Genomic DNA, 20,526 nt, shown 5'->3' on the forward strand with positions numbered 1-20,526 from the left:
TTTCCATCCAGGTGCAAGAGATGGCTGCTCTAAGCCACCCTTGGGTGCAAAGAAGGACCCTAGTGTGGATTTGCCATAGGCCCAGCAAGAGGCTCTATAGGACCAAGCGCCGGGTCCTGCACTTTGGTCCCGACAACCCCATGCCAGCTTCTCCAGGATTTCCCTGGGATGGAATTCCAACCATGCACTGATTTCTCGAACGCTGGGGTGCCCTTTTGGAATCCTGTGGTCTTGTGACGTGGTCTTGCCTCCCCACCTTGTCCGTCCATGGTAGAGCAGCCGGGTGGCCCTTAGTGATGTCATAAGCGGCTAGAATGAGGGGAGGAGCAGCGCGTGCTGCTTCCCTTCATTGGAGCGCTTGAGCTCGGCGTGAGTACGTGGCTTGTTGCACTTGTGCACTGATTGAGTCCCTTTGTCTTCATCCCGTCTTGCGCAGCGCCTTGTAGGTAAGCTGAGAAGGTGTGGGATAGACGGGTGGGCAGTGAGGGCTTGAGAAGTTCTGGCTGGCAGAGCTCCTAGGATCATATTGCTTTGCCTGGACTGTCAGAAACCGTTTTCCCCCAGGCCATCACTTCCAAAGCCATCCATCAAGGTGGCATTTGTCCCACGGTTTTTCCCTCGCCTTCTTTGCTAAATTGTGGAGGCTCACTGACCTGCTCTTTCTCTGTCCCCTGCCCACCCTCCGCCTCCTCCCTTGGTGCAGCTTTTGCTCGTGGAAGATCAGAGCAAAGTGACAAGGAACGGCTGCGGGTTCAAGGATCTGCTTCTCCCTTGTCCTGATCTCTTGCCAGGTACGTGACACGTTTTGTCCCCCCACATGGTTCAGCAGCCCGCGTTTAGTCGCACTGTGTGTAGTAACACAGCCTCGTGCAGCTGTGGTGTGGCACTGGAAAAACCGTGTGGGTATTCTCCACTTCCCCTCCAACTCAGCCCTCACAAGGATGCTGCCTGTAGTGCTGGGAGCAGCTAGTGTGAAGGAAGTAATCCCTTAGGCAAAGAGCCCTAGTCCCACTCTGTGCAGAGCTGCACAACGTGAGCCAGGGGCACAGGCGTGCATGCTTTGGCTGTGTGAGTGTGGCCGACAGCGGTAGGGAGCACAGCAAGCATGCAGGCAGAGGAAATGCGTGGGCAAGGCTGCGGCCGGCGCTGGTGGTGAGGCTGCTGCTGGGAGCCGGGGGCTGGGGAGCAGCTCCAGCCCCAGCAGTGACACCTCTCCCTGGCCTGCTACTGCACTCTCAGCGTGCTCGGGTCAAATGCATCTGCTGCTTTGTGCCAGAGTCCCCATCTGCTAGCAGAGGGACAGCGACTTGGTCCAGTGGTGCGTATTGCAACGGCTGTCCCGTTTGAATAGACTGCACAGTGGTTGTTTCTAGAAGTAGTTCTGAAGAAGTCTCTCAATCCAATGCTGTGTGAACACAGGAAATGTGTTTCTTTTCTGTTGCAGCTTGTCGCGCCTGCTGTGATGGGCATCGCGAGCAGCGAGATCAGCCGTGGGCCTGACCGGGCGTTGACGGAGGTACAGTGTGAAGCTCTGCTTGGTCTCTGTTCCCTGACTTGAGCCAGCAGAATGAGCCACCGGTGTGCTCTCCTGCTTTTCAAGAGAGAGAGCATCCTTCCGGCTCTCTCGGTGTCCCTGAAGAGCTGCCTTAAAAGCTTCATTGCCTTGCTAGTGGCATCGAGATGGCACCCTGAAATCCTCCTTGTTTGTCCTCAGCTCCTCACCATGGCCTGTGCTCTCTGTTTCAGCCTGAGAACCAGGGGAAGCCTCTGCTGGTCGATGAGGAGTCATCTCTTAATATTCCAGCTATTGCTGCTGGCCATGTTATTAAGAGATACATTGCCCAGGCAGCGGATGAGCTCTCCTTGGAGGTAAGCAGATAAAGAAGGCGTTCCTTGTTGTCACGGACAGAAGAGTATAACGTGTGAATGCATCAGGAATATTCTCAGACACCTTCAGAATGCCTTGTGAGGCGAAGCCCAGAAGATGCAGGTCCAGATAGGACTTGCACTGGGTTGGATGCAGGGAGGAGTTCAGCCATGTCTAAAAGACGTTTTGATTTGGCATGCTTGCACTGTATTCTGTCTGGTGTGTAAGGCAGTGTCTCTTGTACCTCCACGTTCAGCTTTCCCACAGGAAATGCCTGAAGAGCTGCCCCGGTGCAATTGCTCTCAAGCTGTGCGCTCTTTGGCAGTGCAGAAGAATGGCGTCATCTCAGCTGTGCTTTCCTCCCAGCTGTGCTGAAGCTGGGATTGATGTTGCAATCTCTTGCAGGTGGGAGACCTGGTGTGCGTTCTTGATATGCCAGCAAAGGAGCAGAGCCCCTGGTGGAGAGGCAAGCATGGCTTTCAGGTAGGCACGAGCTTCAGACTCGTGGGCGCAATTGCAGTCAAGTCAGGAACGTCAGCTTAGAGCTGCTCGGCCTGCACAGGGTGGCTTCTGGACGTCAACAGCTTCCCTGTGTCGCTGTCAGAGGCCTTTCCCTTTGGCTCTGGGCTTGGGTAGGAAACTGTCTCCTCATGTGACTTAGAAGCAAGAACCTCTCGTGCTCAATACTCAGTCAGGAGTTGAGCATCTCTGTCCTTTGTACAAGCACGGAGAACAGCCATCTTATGCTCCGTCCGTTGCTTTTGTAGGTCTTCTGGCTGCAAATGTTGAATGAGGGTTACTTTTCTGCAGGCCATTCTTTCTTGGTTGAACAGTTGAGGCCTGAGAAATGCTGCATTCAGTATTCCATCTCTCTTCTTGATCTTGTTCCAGGTTGGATTTTTCCCTGGTGAGTGCGTGGAGCTCATCAACGGAAAAATTCCTGAGGCCCTCATCAATTCAGCGCCAAAGCCAGGTACGGATGTTACATGTGATGGCGCGGGGAAATCAAATGGAGTCTTTTTCTGGGTGTGTTCTGTGTTGAATACCTCCTTTATCCATCCCACGTTCTCGTCTGTGTTGATGATCCTTCCTGCATCCCACGGGGCATAGGGCTGCTGTTTTGTAGGCAGTGAGAATGAGGGCTTGGGCAAACGATAGGATCCTTGTAGAATGGCTTGGGATGGAAGGGACCTCAAGGATCATCAAGCTCCAACCCCCGTGCCTCAGGCAGGGCTGCCAACCTCCACTTCGAATGCCAGACTAGACCAGGCTGCCCAGGGCCCCATCCAACCTGGCCTTGGATTCCTCCAGGGACGGGGAAAATCTGTTGTTGTAGGTACTTGTTGGCAATGTTCTTCCCGCTTTTACGTGCTCTGTCGAATGTGTGACGCTCGGCCTGGTCCCACTGAACCCAACCTGAAATGAACTGGTTTCTTCCTTGTGTTGTGCAGTGCCAAAGAAGCGTGGCAAGCTCCTCAGCTTCCTTCGTTCCTTCGTGAAGGCCCGCCCAGAGGAACCGAAGCAGCGGGAGATGGAGCTGGAGAAGGAGAAGGGAGGGGTGTTTGGCTGTGACCTGGGAGAGCATCTTCTCCACTCTGGCCGTGATGGTAAGGAACAGCCCATTCCTGAGAGCTTCCTCCCTCTGTTGGGCATGACAAGATGAAAGAAAGGGAGATCGTGTCTAGCAAGGGGCAGGTTGATAGCGGTGGAGAAGCGTGAGGTGGGAGTTATGGCTGAAAGGGAAGCTGAGGCTAATGCTCATAGGAGGCCAGCAGACTTTTATTTGCTTAAAGCCAAAGGTGTAAGCCAATCCCACGCTAGCCTGAAAACCGAGGAAGCCTTTTGGCCCAAGAGAGTGTACTGCGTCAGTTTCCTAGCTCTTCTGGACATGAGGTCTCACGCCTCCATTGCGGTGGGAGCAGTGATGGGACTTGTGGCAGTGTCTCTGGCTTCCCCAGAATTACTTTCTGCAGGCTGCTTGGCAGGTCCTGGCATTTCTTGAAAGCCAAGAACACGTCCGTGTCCAGTTTTGTCCCCGGCTCCTGCCTGTCTGCGACGTCTGCGACAGCCTTTTTTCTCCTCTACGGAGGAGGCAAGCAGTAGCCTGGCTGGGCTTAGTGGATGGGATGTGACAGGGGCAGCAGCTGAAGCAGGACTTGAATCAGGAGCTCAGCTAAGCGCTGGCCCTTGTTCTGTAGTCCCCCAGGTCGTGCAGAGCTGCGCTGAGTTCATTGAGCAGCACGGCGTGGTGCAGGGGATCTACCGCCTGTCCGGCGTGGCGTCCAAGATCCAGAAGCTGCGGTAAGAGTGCTTGTTGACTGTCTCTTGTCTTGCTTTGGAGTTGTTTTCCTCTTTCTCCAAGCCCTCTGTTTTTGTGTCCTTCTCTGCAGCCATGACTTTGAGTCGGAGCAGATTCCGGAGCTCACCGTCCGGGACATTCACAGCGTGAGCTCCCTGTGCAAGATGTACTTCAGGGAGCTCCCGAGCCCTCTGCTGTCCGAGCAGCTGCATGGCAAGTTCTCGGTAAGCACAAGGCAATGGCCTTCATGTCCCTCTTCCCTGGGCCTCTTGGCGTAGCCTGTCCCATACACACGCCTGCGCGCCTTTTGGTCTTTTTTTTCTGATTTTCTGTTAGCCCCATGTGGCAGCCTCGCATGTCTCTCCCACATCCTGCAGCATACTGATGCCACTTTTGGTGCTCCCTGGAGGTGGTCATTTCCGTATTCACAATGCTTGCGAGAATTCCTGTTCTTTTGCTATTCCCCAACTGTTTCTAGAACGGGAATGGGATTAATAGCACAGGTTACTGGGAGATGAATGCCCATTGCGAGGAGCTGAGGTGCAGAACCGATCAGGCTGTAAAGCAGCCCAGTGCTTGGACTACTTGGCCTTGATTGCACCAGCTGCGTGCCGCTGTGTTCCCCAGCTTTTCTGCCTGTTGGAAGGCAAAAAGTCCGCCTCGGTGCTGAGCAACAGCGCTCCGTCCCCGTAGTTGCCGACCCTGCGGCAGGTATCTCTACTGATGTGTGTCTCAATCTTTTTCTGCTTTCTTCCAGGACGCTGTTTGTGCTGGTACCGATGAGGAGCGGTTGCTCAGCATGCAGGAGGTCATCCAGCAGCTGCCCGCGCCTCAGTACAGGTCAGAAAACTGCTGCCCTCGGTCTGGGGAGCTCAGCCCTGCTGCACTTCAGAGGGCGATGACGCGATGGCAGGCTTTGTCTTATGCTGGCAACGTGATGCCTGTGTGTGTTGAAGTGGTGGATGGCTGCGTGGGGTGAATGGATTAGGTCAGCTCCTGGGCACGGGGGCATGGCTGGTACAGCTGATGCTTGCGACTGAGCTGTGCTGGGGCTTGGTGCTGCAGTGTGGCACTTGGGAAAGCTTGATCTACTTGCTAGTAGCAAGAAGAATGAGGTTTGTTTGGTGAATGTGAGCACGGCGTGCTCAGTGGTGCTGAAGGTTTGGCTCTTGCTTTCCAGGACGCTGGAATACCTGATGAGACACTTGGCTTGTCTCGCTGGGAGCTGCTCCATCACAAACATGCCCGCTAAGAACTTAGCGATTGTGTGGGCTCCCAACCTCTTCAGGTAAACTTCTTTTTCCGTTTCAACACAAGGCTTAGATGTGCTCTCCCCACGGGCACAGTTTCTAGAGGAGGACAATTTCTGCTCTATTGTTTTTGTCAAATGAGGCTGGTGTGTCCTTGATCATCCAGGAGAATTTCTTCAGTGGCATCAGTGCTTGCCCACTGCGGAAGTCTCCAGAGCCCAATTAAACAGCCTTTGGCTGCCCAATTGCCCAAACGTGGGGAAACGATCTCGGGTCAATGACTTCTCCAATCTGCCTTTTCTACAGATCCCAGCAGAACGAGGCTGCCTGCGCCAGCGGAAGAGCTGCCTGCGTGGAACTGCAGAGGCAGTCGGATGTGGTGGAATTCCTCATCAACCACACCGACGTCCTCTTCTGCTCCAGCTCCACATCAGGCATCGGAGATGGAGCAGGTGAGCGTCTTCCTGCATGAGCTTTGTCTTGATGAGACACCTTGATCAAATGCAGGCCTTCTCCAGGATTGTTGAGCTACGCTTTTGCTATCGAGGGGCTATCGATGTGCGGCACCTCCCCCAGAACTGTGATGGCTGTGCCGCTGCTTTCTGATCCCCCCTCTTAGCTGTGGTCTTCCCTTCCAGGGCGCACTTCTCCAGCAGGGCCCGAGTCTGTGCGGGTGTCTTCTCCTGCCACCAAGCTGCTCACCCTGGAGGAGGCACAGGCACAGAGGGGAGGCCACAGCAGCTCTCCCGCTGAGACACACAGCCGGGACATGGAAGTGGAACAAGGCCCCGCAGCTGCACAGGGGAAATTCCACACAATCATTGACTTTCCGTCTGAAAGGTAAAGAGGACTTTCTTTTCCAGCAGCTTCCTATCAGACTTGGTTGGGTGGGCTTTTGTGGGTTTTTCTCCACTATTGCAAGCGGAGTGCAATGGTGCGTGTGGTGGTGTACTGAATGTCCCCTCCCTTTGGACTCTGAGGTTCAACTAACAGGCATGCTCTGCATCTGGGTTGGCATGGCTGAGGGGAATGTAGCCAGCAAGACTCCAGGACTGAACTCTAGGAATGGAACCGTCCTCAACCGTGTGAATCAGAGCGAGCTTCTAAGTTGTGTTTCAGCAGGAACCAGGCAGTGCTAGTAGCAAGCAAGTGTTGGCAAGAGCTCAGGGCAGCTCTTCCCTCACCCTGCACCATGCACGACTCACACCGCTCCCTCTTTTCTCCCTCCAGACCAAGTCCACCCAGCAGGGTGAAGGAATTCCCAGCATGCAGTTGGTGTTTGTGTTTCAAGCCCAGAAAACCATCCTCTGTGGGCAAACGCCAACTGCAGCGCGATGCCAGGGAGCCCTCGGAAACAGAGGTGGTGGTCCTGGCAGGTAAGGGTGCACATCCAGCTGTCAAAACCCTGCTTGTCAGCACCATGGAATTCATGCTTGCAGTGGGCTTGTTCCTCCTGCTAGCGTTCAAGCCCGTGCCTACCATCTTCGGTTCAGCCCTGTCTTTCTTTCCCAAATCTGGTGTCTCTGGTGAAGTCAAGATGTGGACCTGCCGGAGCACACCCCTGTCATGCCTTTCCCCGAGTAGTTTTGGAAAGAGACGGGAGATGGGCACCACTGCAGTATGTCTCAGAATGATTCCTTCTGACACTTAGGATGGAAGGAAGAGTACGTTTGTGGCTCCATGTTGCCTCTGTATCAGCAGGCACACATTTAAAAGAAAGACAAACAACAAAAGCGCAACAGTTCCTTTCGAGACAGTGCTCCTCCTGTTGCTATTGTCCTATTGGCTTTGTCCTGCTGCCACTGCATAAGCAAATCTCAAGAACCACTCTCATCATTCAGCTTGTGCAAGTTTGCCACTAACTGTTTGCCTGTGTATCTACTCCTTCCTAGGTGAACCGAGCCCTCGTCCACGCAGAAGAGCCAGAGTGTATAGCGATGGTTCACTGTGTGCTTATATCAATGCAGACCTGCTAGGAAGCACAAATCGCTGCAGCTCGGATGAAAGCCTGCCGTATAACACCAGTGAGGGAATGAAGGTGCTCATCCAAGTGGAAGCCCTCATCTCTCCCGGCTGTGCAGAAGACGCTGACCTGAGCCTGCCAGAAACAACGCTCACCAAGCTGGACTGTGACGGGGCACCATTGCAGTGCAGCCCAGCCCAAGCACAGCTCGAGTGCCCCGACAGCAGCAGCTCCATGCAGGAGCAGGTCAGCGTCAGCCAGGAGGAGCCGAGCCTGGTGGAGGGGGACGTAGAATCAGAGCTCCAGTCCCAGGCACCGGGCAGCAGCACGAGCTCTGAGCCCCTCTCTCCTGAACAAGAAAGGATGAGTCCCATCTGTACACCGGACCTCTCAGCAAAAGGCCCTCCTGGCTGTTAAGGAATAAAAGCACGCTGGTGCTGGATCAACGCCTTGACTGCCTTCTGAGTCTTCATTCCCAGGGATTGGGATGGATGCAAGCAACAGCAAGGCAGCTCATGTTGCAAGGCTATGGCTGTGGGCTGTGCGTGCAGCAGAGCTGCGGGTTTGTTCCCATTTTGTCTGGCTGTGGGATGCCTGCAGCGAGAGCTGTGCTCCCGTAGTGTATGGTAGCAAAGAATCTCCAGCATCCGGGATGCTGCTCATGATCATGGCCAGCTTGCTGGCTGTGGCTTTGTGATGCTTTTGAGTGTGGGCTTTTGGATGCTCTTGGATTCGTCGGCTGGTCCCCGACAGCTCTCTCCTCTCTCCCGCCGTGTCCATTCCTGGCTCCCAGCTACGAGCTGGCCCTGCAGAGCATCTGCAGCCCTGTCAGCATCAGCATCCAGCAGCGGCAGGAGGAGCTCCCCCTGACCAACGCCAGGCAGTACTGCTCGGTCTGCAGGTTAGCTGCCATTTACCTGTAGGTGGCTTTGTAGAAGAAGACTCAAACAGCAGAGCGTTTTCCTCATCTGCAGCACGCAAATGCTACAAAAGCAGAAACAACCCAGGAAGCTGTGGGTTTGCGAGTCTGCATGGACATGCACTGTCTGTGTTGATGGTGCTCTGCCATCCTTTATTTCCTTCTCCTTGCTTGTCCATATGCTGCTCAGGAATGGAAAGCTGCATGTCCCATTGTTCCCCAGAACCCAACTTAGGTGAGTGGTTGCCTGAAAAGGTAAGGACCATGTACATATACTAATCTTTCCCATTGCACAGCGTGCCAGTGCTGCTGGACTTTGTTATGGCTCTTTAGGGCACCTTCCAAGGTGTGTGTCATTTTCCTCTCACCTTTCCCTTTCTTTCCCCGAGGTTTTGCCTTGCTTTGCCCTTTTATTCCTGCTACCTTCCTCTGTGTTGCTCAGGTGTTGCCCTTCCCTTGTGAATATCAAATCCTGGAGCACTGCCGCTCCACATGAGAGCCGTCCTGTCAGGTTGCATTGCTTCACTTGTGAAGGCCCAGGGCCTTTTTCTGGGGCCCTCGAGCATAGAAGCGAATGGCAGCGGGAGGCCTGAGTGGCTGGGGTGTAGCCTAAATTTTAATCTTGACTGCGATGGTGACCTGAAGGCCTGCAAGTGAAGAAGGATCCTGGGATGGAACAAAGTATCCTGACAGTTTTGAGACAGCCTGTAGTTGTGGTCTTCAAGCAGGTAGGAGTTTGTTATCCACACATAATACTGTATGTATTTGTTGTTGTTGTTTTAAAATCAGTGCCAGTGTGCAGTCTGATCCAATGTGTTTGAACAGTGTGGTGTAAGGATTGTCAGCTGAGAACAGCAGCAGAACATGGGGCTGTTGCAGGGGGAAGGCGTGGGGAAGGAAGCGGGGAAAGGAAAGGGAAAGCCTGGAAAAGGAATGGGGAAGGCACGGGGTGAAGGAAGGGGGCAAGACACGGGAATGAAGGGGAAAGGACAGAATACCTGTAGGGCAGCCTAAAAAGCAGTAACAAGCTCTGGGAGGACCGCGGAGTGCCAGATTCTGTACTGGGTGTTTATTTGTGTGTGTACGTTGTCACTGTTTGTGCCTGGCTGCACTGCTCCAGCCCAGAGCCCGCTGCCTGCAGCTGCATCTTTGCTTCCTTCCCTCCTGCCCGGAGCCCCACGGGTGCTCCCACAACTCCCTTCCCACCCCCAAAATGCCAGAGAAGACACCTGGCAGTGGGATGGAGGAATCCCAGCAGCCCGTTTTCCTTCTGCCTGCAGCTCTCTCCTCCTCTGCCACACAGGGCTCCAGACTGTCCAATGGGAAAGACGTGGGGGAAAGGGAGTGCTGGCAGGAGCGACTGCTGCGGCCGACTGGGGAGGGTCTGCATCCCACGTGCCCTCCTGTGCTCTCTCTCCAGCTGCAGGAGGGCCAGAGAAGGGCAGATGAAAAGCTGCAGCTGAGCCTGATGGACCTGCACAGCTCTCGGGCTGTCTTCCAGAGGTAGCTGTGATTTACATTAGGTAGCTGTGAAATACATGAAAGCACGAAGAAGACAGAGGCTGAGTGAACACCAATATGGCGCTCTGCTTTCTGCCAACGTGCTTTAATTTTGTTGTCGTTAAATGTACTGGGCAGTTACATTTGGGTATGTGAATATTTCAGAACAGTGCAACAGATGCTGGCAAAAAGTAATTTTTTTAACTTTTGTTTTTTATTATTATCATTTTCTTTTTGTAAAGCTCTTAGCACGGCTTTCCTGAGTTTGGAGGAGTTTCCCTCTGTTTTCTTCGTCTTCACCCCCACCGCCCCCCACTTCTCATTCCGTGTTCTTCCCCCGTCATCGCGACAGAGCACTGACCGCCAGCGATTGCGCCGCGGGCCGCATCGATCCCGTCCAAGTTCTTTCCGCGGTCTCTGCCGCCACCTCGTGGCCAATGCGCGGAACTGCCGCTGTCCGCTGCTCAGTCCTGCAGGCGGCACAACGCGTGCGCGTAGGAATGCGGAAGTGGCTTCGTAACCGCTCTGTGCAGCTCATCCGCCGCTCTCTATTGTGATTAGTCCTCCAGGTCACAGCGAGCATGCGCCCGACGACTCCAAACCAGCAACTGTTGCTCCTAAGCGCTACGCGTGCGGGCGAGCTGCCGGTTCTCGGACCCCCGTCTCAGCGATCTCCTCCTTCTAAACCAGGCTGCCCCTCATCTATTTCCACGGCGGCACCGAACGTACGCGGCCGCCATTCCGCCGATCGGCCACGCGGGGGCGCCAGAGACCGCGGAAACACGTACCATCGTGCAGCTGAAACACAAACATCTGCCGTTCACTTGTGTGAACCTCTGTGTATGTATACTCTTTTGTACAGACTGCTGCTGGCCTGCTTGTGTTCAAAGAATTTCCACTGAAGTGGACTAAATATTTCTGTGGAATTCTATGCTTTTTTTTTTTTTTTGGCCTTGATCACCTGAAAGAAATGGATGAAGTGATGCGGGGAGTTCAAGTACAATCAAATGTGAAAGACTATCGAGAGTGGGAGACCTATTTGGAAAGTAACAAGAAGGGGAGGGAGAACACGTCTGGTAGTAATAGCTTGGTGATGTTAAGTTGGTACAAATTAAGTGGGACGCACTGATGTATGCTGTATTCCTACCCACATCAACTTGGGTAGAATCTATGCAGTGTAACGTCGCTACACTTGCCATATTGTGCTCTTTAGGAGCGTGCTGTGTAGAGGAATATGGGTAACATGTCAGTGGGGGCACCTTCAGAAGTACCACTACGTCAGTGACATTTGGTGTTTTCCAAAGCATGAATCTTGTCCACACACAGTGCTTCTGTAAATGTTGGTATGGGTAAGTCTTGCAGTTCTTCTTTGCTCCGATGCAGGTGCTGCTATTAGCAAGGATTTTGTGCTTTGTTTTAAGCGGAAGATGTTCAGGAATGCGTTAACTGTTGACTTGTCGTGGCTTTAATTGTCTGAGTGTGTTCTTTTTCAGGATGGCGTCGTTGCAGGATGTGCCCCGTGCCCACCAGAGGGAGTATGAAAAACACGTGGAGAGCATTGACAGTTCAAAGATAACTGCCCAGGAATGAGAGAAGCCTTCAGATGCTGCTATGAATTACAGGTTCTACAGGGGCATGAGAACATACATAGAGAACTTTCTAAACTGTTTCAATGGAAAAGTACGCGTGTTTTCCTTCCCTTCGCTGCCACCCATTTCTTTAAGATGACGAACCTGCATTTTTTCCAGGCAAAAATGAGATTTCTTATTTGGAATTGATGATGAGAGATGACCAGTTATGAGTCAATTCTATCAGAAACTTGAGTGTCACAGGAAACAAAGGAGGAACAGACCACCCCTCACAGTAACCTAAAATGATTGAGGTAGGATATGTACGCTGGCTTGAGCTGTGGGCTCACCTGGGTTGTGATGGAGAAAAACAGAATGTTATTGGAAGAAGTTTTCTTCAGGTGTAGTAACCAGGGTGTCCTAAAGCTGAATGGGAGGTGGGACTTGCGTGCAGTTTTGGGATCTCAAAATGTATTTGCTTTGCAACGTGTGACTAGTAATAAGGATCTTACATTAGGTTTGAGTTGGTATTTAGCTGGGTTGTGTGAGGACTTGTCTATGTTATCAGCTGTGTTGCTTTCCTTAACTGCAAACCTTAACTATTAAAAATAGAAAATAAAAATAAAAGACGGAAGGTTGGAAGATGCTGCACAAAGTTTGGCCTCGATGAGGGTACCCTCCAGAGAATGCACTGTCAAATCCAACTACTGTCAGTTGTGCTGCAGCCTGAGGTGTTTTTTATGTACCTGTACATAACTGTACGAGGTTTTGTTGAGATGTTTCCTGTGATGGCGAGGTGTTCAAAAGGCAGATTGAGGCTAACTAATTCTACCAACAGTGTCCCGCTGAACGCTTTTTGGTAGGGTCTTAGGTAGTCCTGTAATAGGCAACTGGCATTCAGTTTGTGGCTTTCAGTCTTAAACAGCCTGGAAAAACCTGCAGTGAGCAGGCTCTTGCTTTTCAGACTTTAATGCTCTTGTTCTCATCTCACCCTCATGCTTGAAAGCCTGTGAAAACTGTTGTTTCATTTGTTTTATTCAAACCTGATTGCTGTTTACCATATTCCAGCTGAAATACATAACTGAGCTCGAATCTGCTGTACGTGCACTTATTCAGCAACGAGTCATGTCAGTACTGAAGCGAAGGCAAGATGAGCTGGAAACGGAATCTACTTCTATGCAGCACCTGACAAGTTAGTATGAAGTTACCAGTTACTTTCTGACTGAAATCTCATTCTTTAAGTAGAAACACACAGTTAATTCTTGGATTATATTTTATTTTCATGTGTAATGTTTTCTCCCTCCCTGCTGTCAGTGGGCATACTGTACTAGATGTCCTAGTTGAAATCCTTACCGAAGTAGGACGCGTAGTATCACTTCTCCGTGGTAGAATAGTGAATACAGCATGACCAAATGCTCGGTCAGTTTTGAATTCCTGATCTCAGTGGCTGTCTATCAGTACTTGAAAAGAGAAACTGAGTCAGTTTTCCAGTAGATATTAGGTTGTTTGGGACGCAGGAACTGTAGAACAGGAGGACAAGGAAGGATTGACTGATAACTGGCAGCAGCTTGAGAAGAGTGAGCTCGGGGATGTAGCCCTTTCTGGTTCTAACTGGTGTGCAGGTGGGGTGGGTGCAAAGCATGCAGACTCTGAGTGTGTGTGCACTCTGGGAAGCACAGCTGGAAGCGTCACCAGGAAGGGCAGAGAGGAAGGGTGGATCTGGGGTCCCTCCCTCTGCTCACTCAGGTGCTCACCTCCCGGTTCAGGCTGTGACCTGGCAATCCCCCTGCACGAGGGAGCAGCCACAGCTGTCCTACAGTTCACTGATAATATTGACTGTGCTTTAGACTGGACACTGTGAATTTTTCATCAGGAGGTTTTACTTACTTTGGTTAGTCTCCAAATGAAGAGCAGAAGCAGAATCAGTGTTCTGCATTCACCTCTTTGTCTTGTTCCTGTCTTCTGGTAGCTGGGAATGGCAAACCAAGTAATGATGGACTGGAGAGTGATGAAAAGATGAAGCTTCTGAAAACGTGTGAGCATCGAAGGTACGTATAATTACATCTAACTGTAGTAAGTGTGTATCTGCTTCCTGTTACTTACACAGGGATGAAGGTAAATCTGTGCGATTACTAAGGGAGATGATACACACACGTGCAAAAATGCCTTTCCTTTCCAAAGCTCAAGGTGGAGCTGTCACCCAAAGAAAGCTGGTCACCACGAAGGCATGCCGAGTGATGAAGAACTGGCTCTGACAGAGGTGACTGAATTCCAGAAGAGCAAAGGTTGGTCAGGATATGAGAGCAAAATTCCTCCCGTATTGAGAAGGATTTTCAAGGGAGAGTGAAGAAATACTCCTTTTGAATGGTATATCGTTTATTTTCTACAGCACAGAATTGATGCATTTAAACAATTCTGACCAATGCCTTAGGAAGAATAGATAGAAGATAGAAGACTGTAGGCTTCTTTAGTTTAATCAGTTTTTTGTCCAAAGTTGGAATGTATTTCAAATTGAGATTTGAACTGCCTTAGTGAGCAGGTCACGAGGAGCTGGGAGAGGCACGGTGCGTATTTGCTGAATAACAGAAGGAGGATTTTCCTGTCTGAGCTTTTAAGAGACATACAAAATATGAAATGTAATGGGTATTTCAATCTGTGCAGTTGTTCAAAACCGCAGAAGTCTTTTTGTGGTCTTCTGTATCTCTTTTTTCCTGAAAAGGGCTTTGCCAGAGTGCTGGTTTTAAAACCCATTTCAGTGTAAGAGGTGTGAAAGATGGAGCACAAATGCTGTTATCATAAAGATATTTCTTCTGTTCTGTAGATGCATGAACTGTTCAGCTTATGCCTCAATAAATTCTGTGATTGTTTCTTCTCATTCCTATTGAATATTATCCATAGATAACGTTCTAGAAGAGAGTAAGACAATCTTTGAAGATGTCCGTGCAGATTGTTGTGACATCAGAAAAATCCTGTTGAAATTCCAGGAGTGGAAAGAGAAGTTTCCCGACCCATACTGCGATGCTTACACCAGTTTTTGCCTGCCTAAGCTTTTAAATCCATTAGTCAGAGTTCAAATTAATAAATTGGAGTCCCCTTGAGGTAGGTGCATCACCAGACTTTATTTTTGTGAAAAATTGTGTGTGTGTGTTCGTGTGTTCTGATATCCGCTGGGCTTCTGGGTAGGCGGTGCTCCGCTACGTTTCTGGTCTGTACTGTCTTTGCAAACTTGTCTACTCTGATGTACTCATCTTTGTTAACTGGCAAGACCTGTGGCTATTTCTGGCATCTCAAAGTACGACAGGACGGGGGCATGCTGCTTGCAGGGAAGACTTCTGTACAGGAGCTTTGCCGTGGGTTATAGAGGCATTCCAGAGCTTGAGATAAGTGTTGTTAACTAGAAGGAGGGCATCTTTTCCTCTTGTCAGGTTGCTTGCTTATGAATCACTTGCACCTTTATTAATGTGGAGCTGTTTGCTGACATTTTGACAACCCTACCCTCTGAAATCTAGCTTTACATTCAGTTTTAGCTTGCTGCTTTGGTCCATTCAGTGATTAGAATCCATGTGAAATTGTTAAATAGGAATCTTTTGGTATCATTAGATATATTTTTGCGTGGAGCTTTTTCTCTCAATCCTGACAGCTGAACAACTAATGGGAATGATCTTTCAGCAGAATTCTGCAGACCTGAAAGAGATGCCCTGGTTCAGAGCTGTAGAAGGATTCAGCGATGCCAAAAAGCCGTCTGAATCAAAAAGAGATGATGATCCTGATGAAGAAGTTTTGCCTAGAGTGATTGAAAAAACTATCCTGCCAAAAATTACAGGTATAGTAAGGTTGTCTTGAGGACGTTCACTGCAGCTAGGTAATGAAACCTTAAATAAGTGGTGATGTAAAATTATGTGGATAGTTACAATTACTTGTTAAGGTTACTGCAAATGAAAGGTTTAGCTTTTTGACTGTTTACTTCCTTGAAACTAGAGCAGATAGCCACTTGGATATCGTGAATGAAATAATTCCTATTTTTCAGTATTTGTCAAGAATGTGTGGGATCCTTTATCGACTTCACAGACTGAGAACCTTACACAGCTTTGCGATAACGTGTTTGAAAAACAAGTCCTGTCCAGAAGGCAATGCAGCCAGGCAAAACAGGTAAAGGCTGTTGTGGTAATGGAGAAGGAAGTTCTTGATGCAGTGTATGCACTTCACTGTAAACATTCACTGTAACATACACTTAGACCAGTTCTGGTTTTATTCTCATGTAAATCTGGGAGTTTATCCAGCATAAAGTAGGTGAAACTAAGTTGATGTTTAGGCCCTTAGTATGAAAAGAAATAATAACAAACGTTTATGCAGTCGCCACACTTGACTTCAGGAAGAAGCTTGAGATAAGATTCTGTTTGTATAGTAGCTGTGGTGTTTTGTTGTGGTTTTTTTGATAGAACTTCATAGCTGGTAAATACATTAATCTCGTTATCCAAGAGGATTTTATCAAAAAAAGAAAAAGAAAAAGATGGTTAAAGCTGAGACTTGCTCACAGGTCTTTAATGCCGTTGTAAGTGGAAGGTGAGATCCTTTTCTTGTGAGGATGTGTTAATATTTTTCCTTTTTTCATTTTTTGGCAGGATTTGATTAACACGGTTGTCCTGAGGATGAAGCAGTCTGTAGAGGAGGATGTCTTTATCCCTCTGTATCCGAAAAGGTAAGCTGTCCCTGGGAATTTATTTTTTTACTTTTTAAATTTTTTATTTTTAGTCATAGAACCATAGAACTGCTCAGGCTGGGAAAGACCTTAAAGACCACCAAGTCTACCTGCAACCTAACCTCTTTTTTTAGCCTTTGTTCTATTTTTCTGTACCTTTTCCCCAGAAGCGTGGGTGAAATATATTGTAGACATCCATGAGCAAATGGAACAAATGTGCCTTCTGCTGTTTCATTATTGGAATAGTTACCAAACATTGATGTTTATGAACTCTTTCTGACAAGAGTGACTACGCAGTCAACTTAGTGCTTATTTGCTCCTGTAACTAAAAGCTTTCATAAATGGAAAGTTCTTAGTTTATGAGGCACAGCCCAGAGTCTGGTTTTGTGATCTTAACTTGGAGTATCTGAGGGCTTGTGTTATTTGTGGTGGTCTGCTCCCCCTTCTACTCCTGACTCCTCCTTTCTTTCCTGAAATAGTTGATATTGCTGATGCTTACTGCTGGACGCTCTTAGAGAGAGGATAACTGGTAAGAGTCTGGTAGATGTGGGGTTAAGACACAGCTGGGAGAAGAGTGTTGCTAAGCCTGATGCAGCATGTTTGTCTGGTTACAGGCAGTGCTGTTCTGCTGAGAATCCATTAAACACATACTCGAGTGTTTCCAACTGCTAATTCCATTGGGTATTGCAAGGAGTTTCAGTTAACAGCTGTTTCCTTAGACCTTTATTCTGGTTGTCACTGCTGAAAGAATCCCGTAATTGTAATTCATTGGTGTTTAAGAGATGAATTGTCTGTTTGTCTTACTTTCAGGTCAAACAAAATCCTTATTTCCTCTTCCTCTTTTTCTGACCAGCACTGTGGAAGACAAATCATCTCCATGTTCAAAATTCCAAGGCAGACGGTTTTGGTCAGCTGATGAGGTAAAGAAAAAGCACCGATCTTGTCTGTGAAAGTCATTTTAGTTAAAAGTAGACTGTCGTCTTTGAGGAAATGTATCTTCAGTCAAATCTGATTCCTGAGAGCTTAATGCATTTTAATAGGAAGGTTAGCTGTTTTCATCAGTGAGCTATTTATGCTCACCCACCTGTGATACGTAGTCAAGAGACTTTAATTTCATCATCTGTTCCTGCTAACCTTCCATGAGATCAGTCATTGGCACTCTGTGGATAGGTCTGTTTCCTCAGTATGAGCATTTAATGCACATGTTGCTTTTGTAGAGTAGAATCCCTGCATGTGCGTGTAAGCGTATTAGTATAGCTTTATTCAGTCTAAAGTGCTGAGTTAGGAATGTCTGAATGCCTGTGATTCAATTCCCTCTTAGATCTGTTTCCTCTATGAGTGTATTTGGATTCGTACTAAAGATGAGGTTTAGATGCAGGAAAACACATTAACGTCCCAGTTCCCCTGCTGTGTGTGCTAACAAGGCCATGGTGACAGCCCTGCAGAGGCTTCCTGCTGCCATGTTGCACATTCCTGTAGAAAAATCAGGGAATTTGGGAATGTTGAGGACTTGCCATATTCACTCCTGGGGCAAGCTGTTGTGTAAGGGTTTGTCATGGACAGATGCAGAGAAGACAAGAGGGAGCTTAGTGCTGATACCTGGCAGACAAGAAACAGACATAAGATTCTGGTATCACCCTCTGAGATTGTGTATTGCCTGACTTAAATGTCCAGTCAAATACATGTTTCTAAAAGCGAGACCAGTGGTCTTTCACTGCGGATTGAAGTTTTCTCCTTTCAGTTTGTTTTCCATCCTCACTGTCAGTCTTCTCTTTAGAAGTGCTGATGTGCAGAATGGTTGAAAATGTGCTTATGTTGGGGATCTTCTGACAGTTTGGAGAGAATAAATCCTGTTTTTTGAGTACTGAGATTGGATGGACATGGTATCTTTTAAGTTTAAAAAGGAGGTTCTAATGCACCCTCAGCCATCAGATATGCATGTTCTGTTTCTCCATTACTGCAGCTGCTCTCCAAGGTTCTCCTTTGGGATGGGACTGTACAGGAAGACACAGTCCGTGGTGTGGGACTGAGCAAGCTGCTGATTCGGTACCTTCTTCTGAACCTCTTCAACACACCACCAGGGCCAGAAAACATAGAGAAGTGTAAAGAGGTGAAAGGTCTTATTTCCATGGGGACAGATGTAGTCTGAAGTGTAATTATTTAACATTTGAAGTTGTTTTTTTGTTTGTTTGTTTGTTTTTTGATGACCTTGGTGTATAAAAGAATTTCAAAGCAAGCATTGGTTCCTAGGCTTTAGGAATAACTGCTTAAAATGATGGTTTTGTTTTTTGAAGAGTAAACACTGCCAATAATAACTGAACTAGCCAAAAGGAGAAGTCTGCCAGAAGTGGTGTGACTAATGTTATTGAAAGCCTTTTTTTTTTCTTTCTATTTTTTCTTTCAAAATACTCTCTGGGTGAACAGGTGGTTGCATGCTTCCCAGAAAGGTGGTTCCAAAATCATGGAAGTGGGTCAACTCTCCCCGAGTCAGTGAACTTCTGCCAGCATTTGGTTCAGTGAGCACGTATGCTTCACAGGAATAACCACAGGTAACAAACAACATGTTCTTTGGGATGCAGCACTTCCTCATATTCTTTATGTTAGTATTTCTTTTAGGGACGTGGTTCAATGGGCATGGTGGTGATGGGTTGACAGTTGGACTAGATGATCTTTGTGGTTTTTTCCAACCTTAATGATTCTATGATTCTTAATTTCCTCAAGTCTCATCCATTTAACACTTTCAGCGATGTACTTCCAACATCTACGTACAACTAAAGATGCAATCCATAATGTAAAATGGATCGCTTTTGCAGTACTAGTGCAGGCTAGTTTGAGGCTCTAGACGGTGGGTGCAGTTAGTGGTCAGTGTAGCTCAAGGCACGTTTTAGCTTTATTGATTTTGAAGTCAGGTGTGAATGTGTTGCTATGTCAACTTGTTTTTGTAATAGTGATGAAACTGAAGAAGTTGTTCTCCTGTTGGTGAGAGTCAAGGCTCTGCGTATTGCTGAAGAGCTCACTGAAGAGTGCAAACGGGAACATCTTAAATCTGTGATCAGGAAATAAGGATTTCTTTGAAGCAGCAGTTCTTTTACTGAAGCAAGCCTGATGCTCACTCTAAAAAAGTGGTCATGTTTAATGAGTGGACTGCCTGCAGTTGTTTTACTGTGAAATATTTTTTTTTTTTCCAAATGTCTTCTGATGCCATCTACTCCTAGACAGAATCACAATGGTCAGTGTGAAGTGCAGGTGTTCTGAAATATGACGAAGCCTCACTGCTTCCTTCTTTTGGGAAGGATGACTGCAGTAAGTGCCTGTAACGTTACCACTGCTGGTGATCAGACAACTTCACAAGCTGTTTTCAGTACCACACCAAATCACTCTGACCCGGGATTCACTGAACTCTAACTTATCGTCCACTTAATGAGATAACTCTACCAAACTCACAGTGAGTTCTTCATAGCTTTTTGACCCTGACGCAGAAGCAGGAATTCTGTATGCAGTGAGAAGTTTGATCTATGAACATCTACTGATGGTAAACGGGTGTTCAGGAAGGTAAGAAGTTGCACAGGAGAACGTCTTAACTACACTTAGTCTTCTCCAGAGTATGATTTGTAGTGGAGCTTTGTACTTGAGATACAGACTGGACTTTGTGCACAGACTTGGAGCTGTCACCCGCCCTCATTTATCAGACGAGCAGAACAACAACTCCAGTTTCCTTCTAGTAATTGGCTCTCTAAGGACATTTACCTTTTGCTTCCCTCTAAAACCCATTAAACCTCATTTCACCGTACCCATGTTGGATTTCTAATGTTGTGTAACTTCGTATATGTGCAGTAAATATTACTGCTGCAGAATAAAAAGGATGTTTTCTCGTAGAAACAGCAGTGCGTCGCAAATTCTGCTAAGTTTGCTATTGCCTGCTTCTCTAAAATGTTATGTATGGGTCTTCCATTTAACTCTTGGGGGCTTTTATTCCCTGTGGTTTTTCTGTTGTTTTTTATTACAGAATATGTATTTTTGTAAACTATTTTAATTGTAAATTGCATTCATCAGTGTTATAGACAACAATGACTTTTAAAATAAAAGCAAAACCATTATATTGAAAAGTAAAGATGTTTTTGTGTTAATGAGACTTTTAACGCTTTCAAGTCTTGAACACGACAGGAATGTTATGTGAAGTATGGACAAAAACTGTGGCACTGCTGGCGCTTCATTATCTGCAGGATTTAGGAGTTCTGTTGTAAGTAATTGTGCACTTCTACTTTCCTGAGTGCAAAGAAAATACAACTGATAAGTAATCGGCTGAAGCATGTGATCTCCGTGCTTGCTTTTGTCTCCTCTGCTTCCTTATTCATGTTGAAAGTTGCTCCCAAAGAAATTAGTCTTGTGCTGCTATGAAATTGGAATAGTTTCTATCACACTTTACCTCTGTAGAGTCTTCTTCCAGTGGCTGCAGACATC

At 48.0% G+C, this 20,526-nt stretch overlaps 1 pseudogene; it reads left to right on the top strand.

The window, feature by feature from the left end:
* LOC112530760 overlaps positions 1-19,128 on the top strand; it is an 851,315-nt pseudogene extending 832,187 nt beyond the window's left edge.
* The last annotated feature ends 1,398 nt before the right edge of the window (positions 19,129-20,526 follow it).

This window comes from Gallus gallus, chromosome Z (genome assembly GCF_016699485.2).
Source record: "Gallus gallus isolate bGalGal1 chromosome Z, bGalGal1.mat.broiler.GRCg7b, whole genome shotgun sequence".
Taxonomy (NCBI): domain Eukaryota; kingdom Metazoa; phylum Chordata; class Aves; order Galliformes; family Phasianidae; genus Gallus; species Gallus gallus.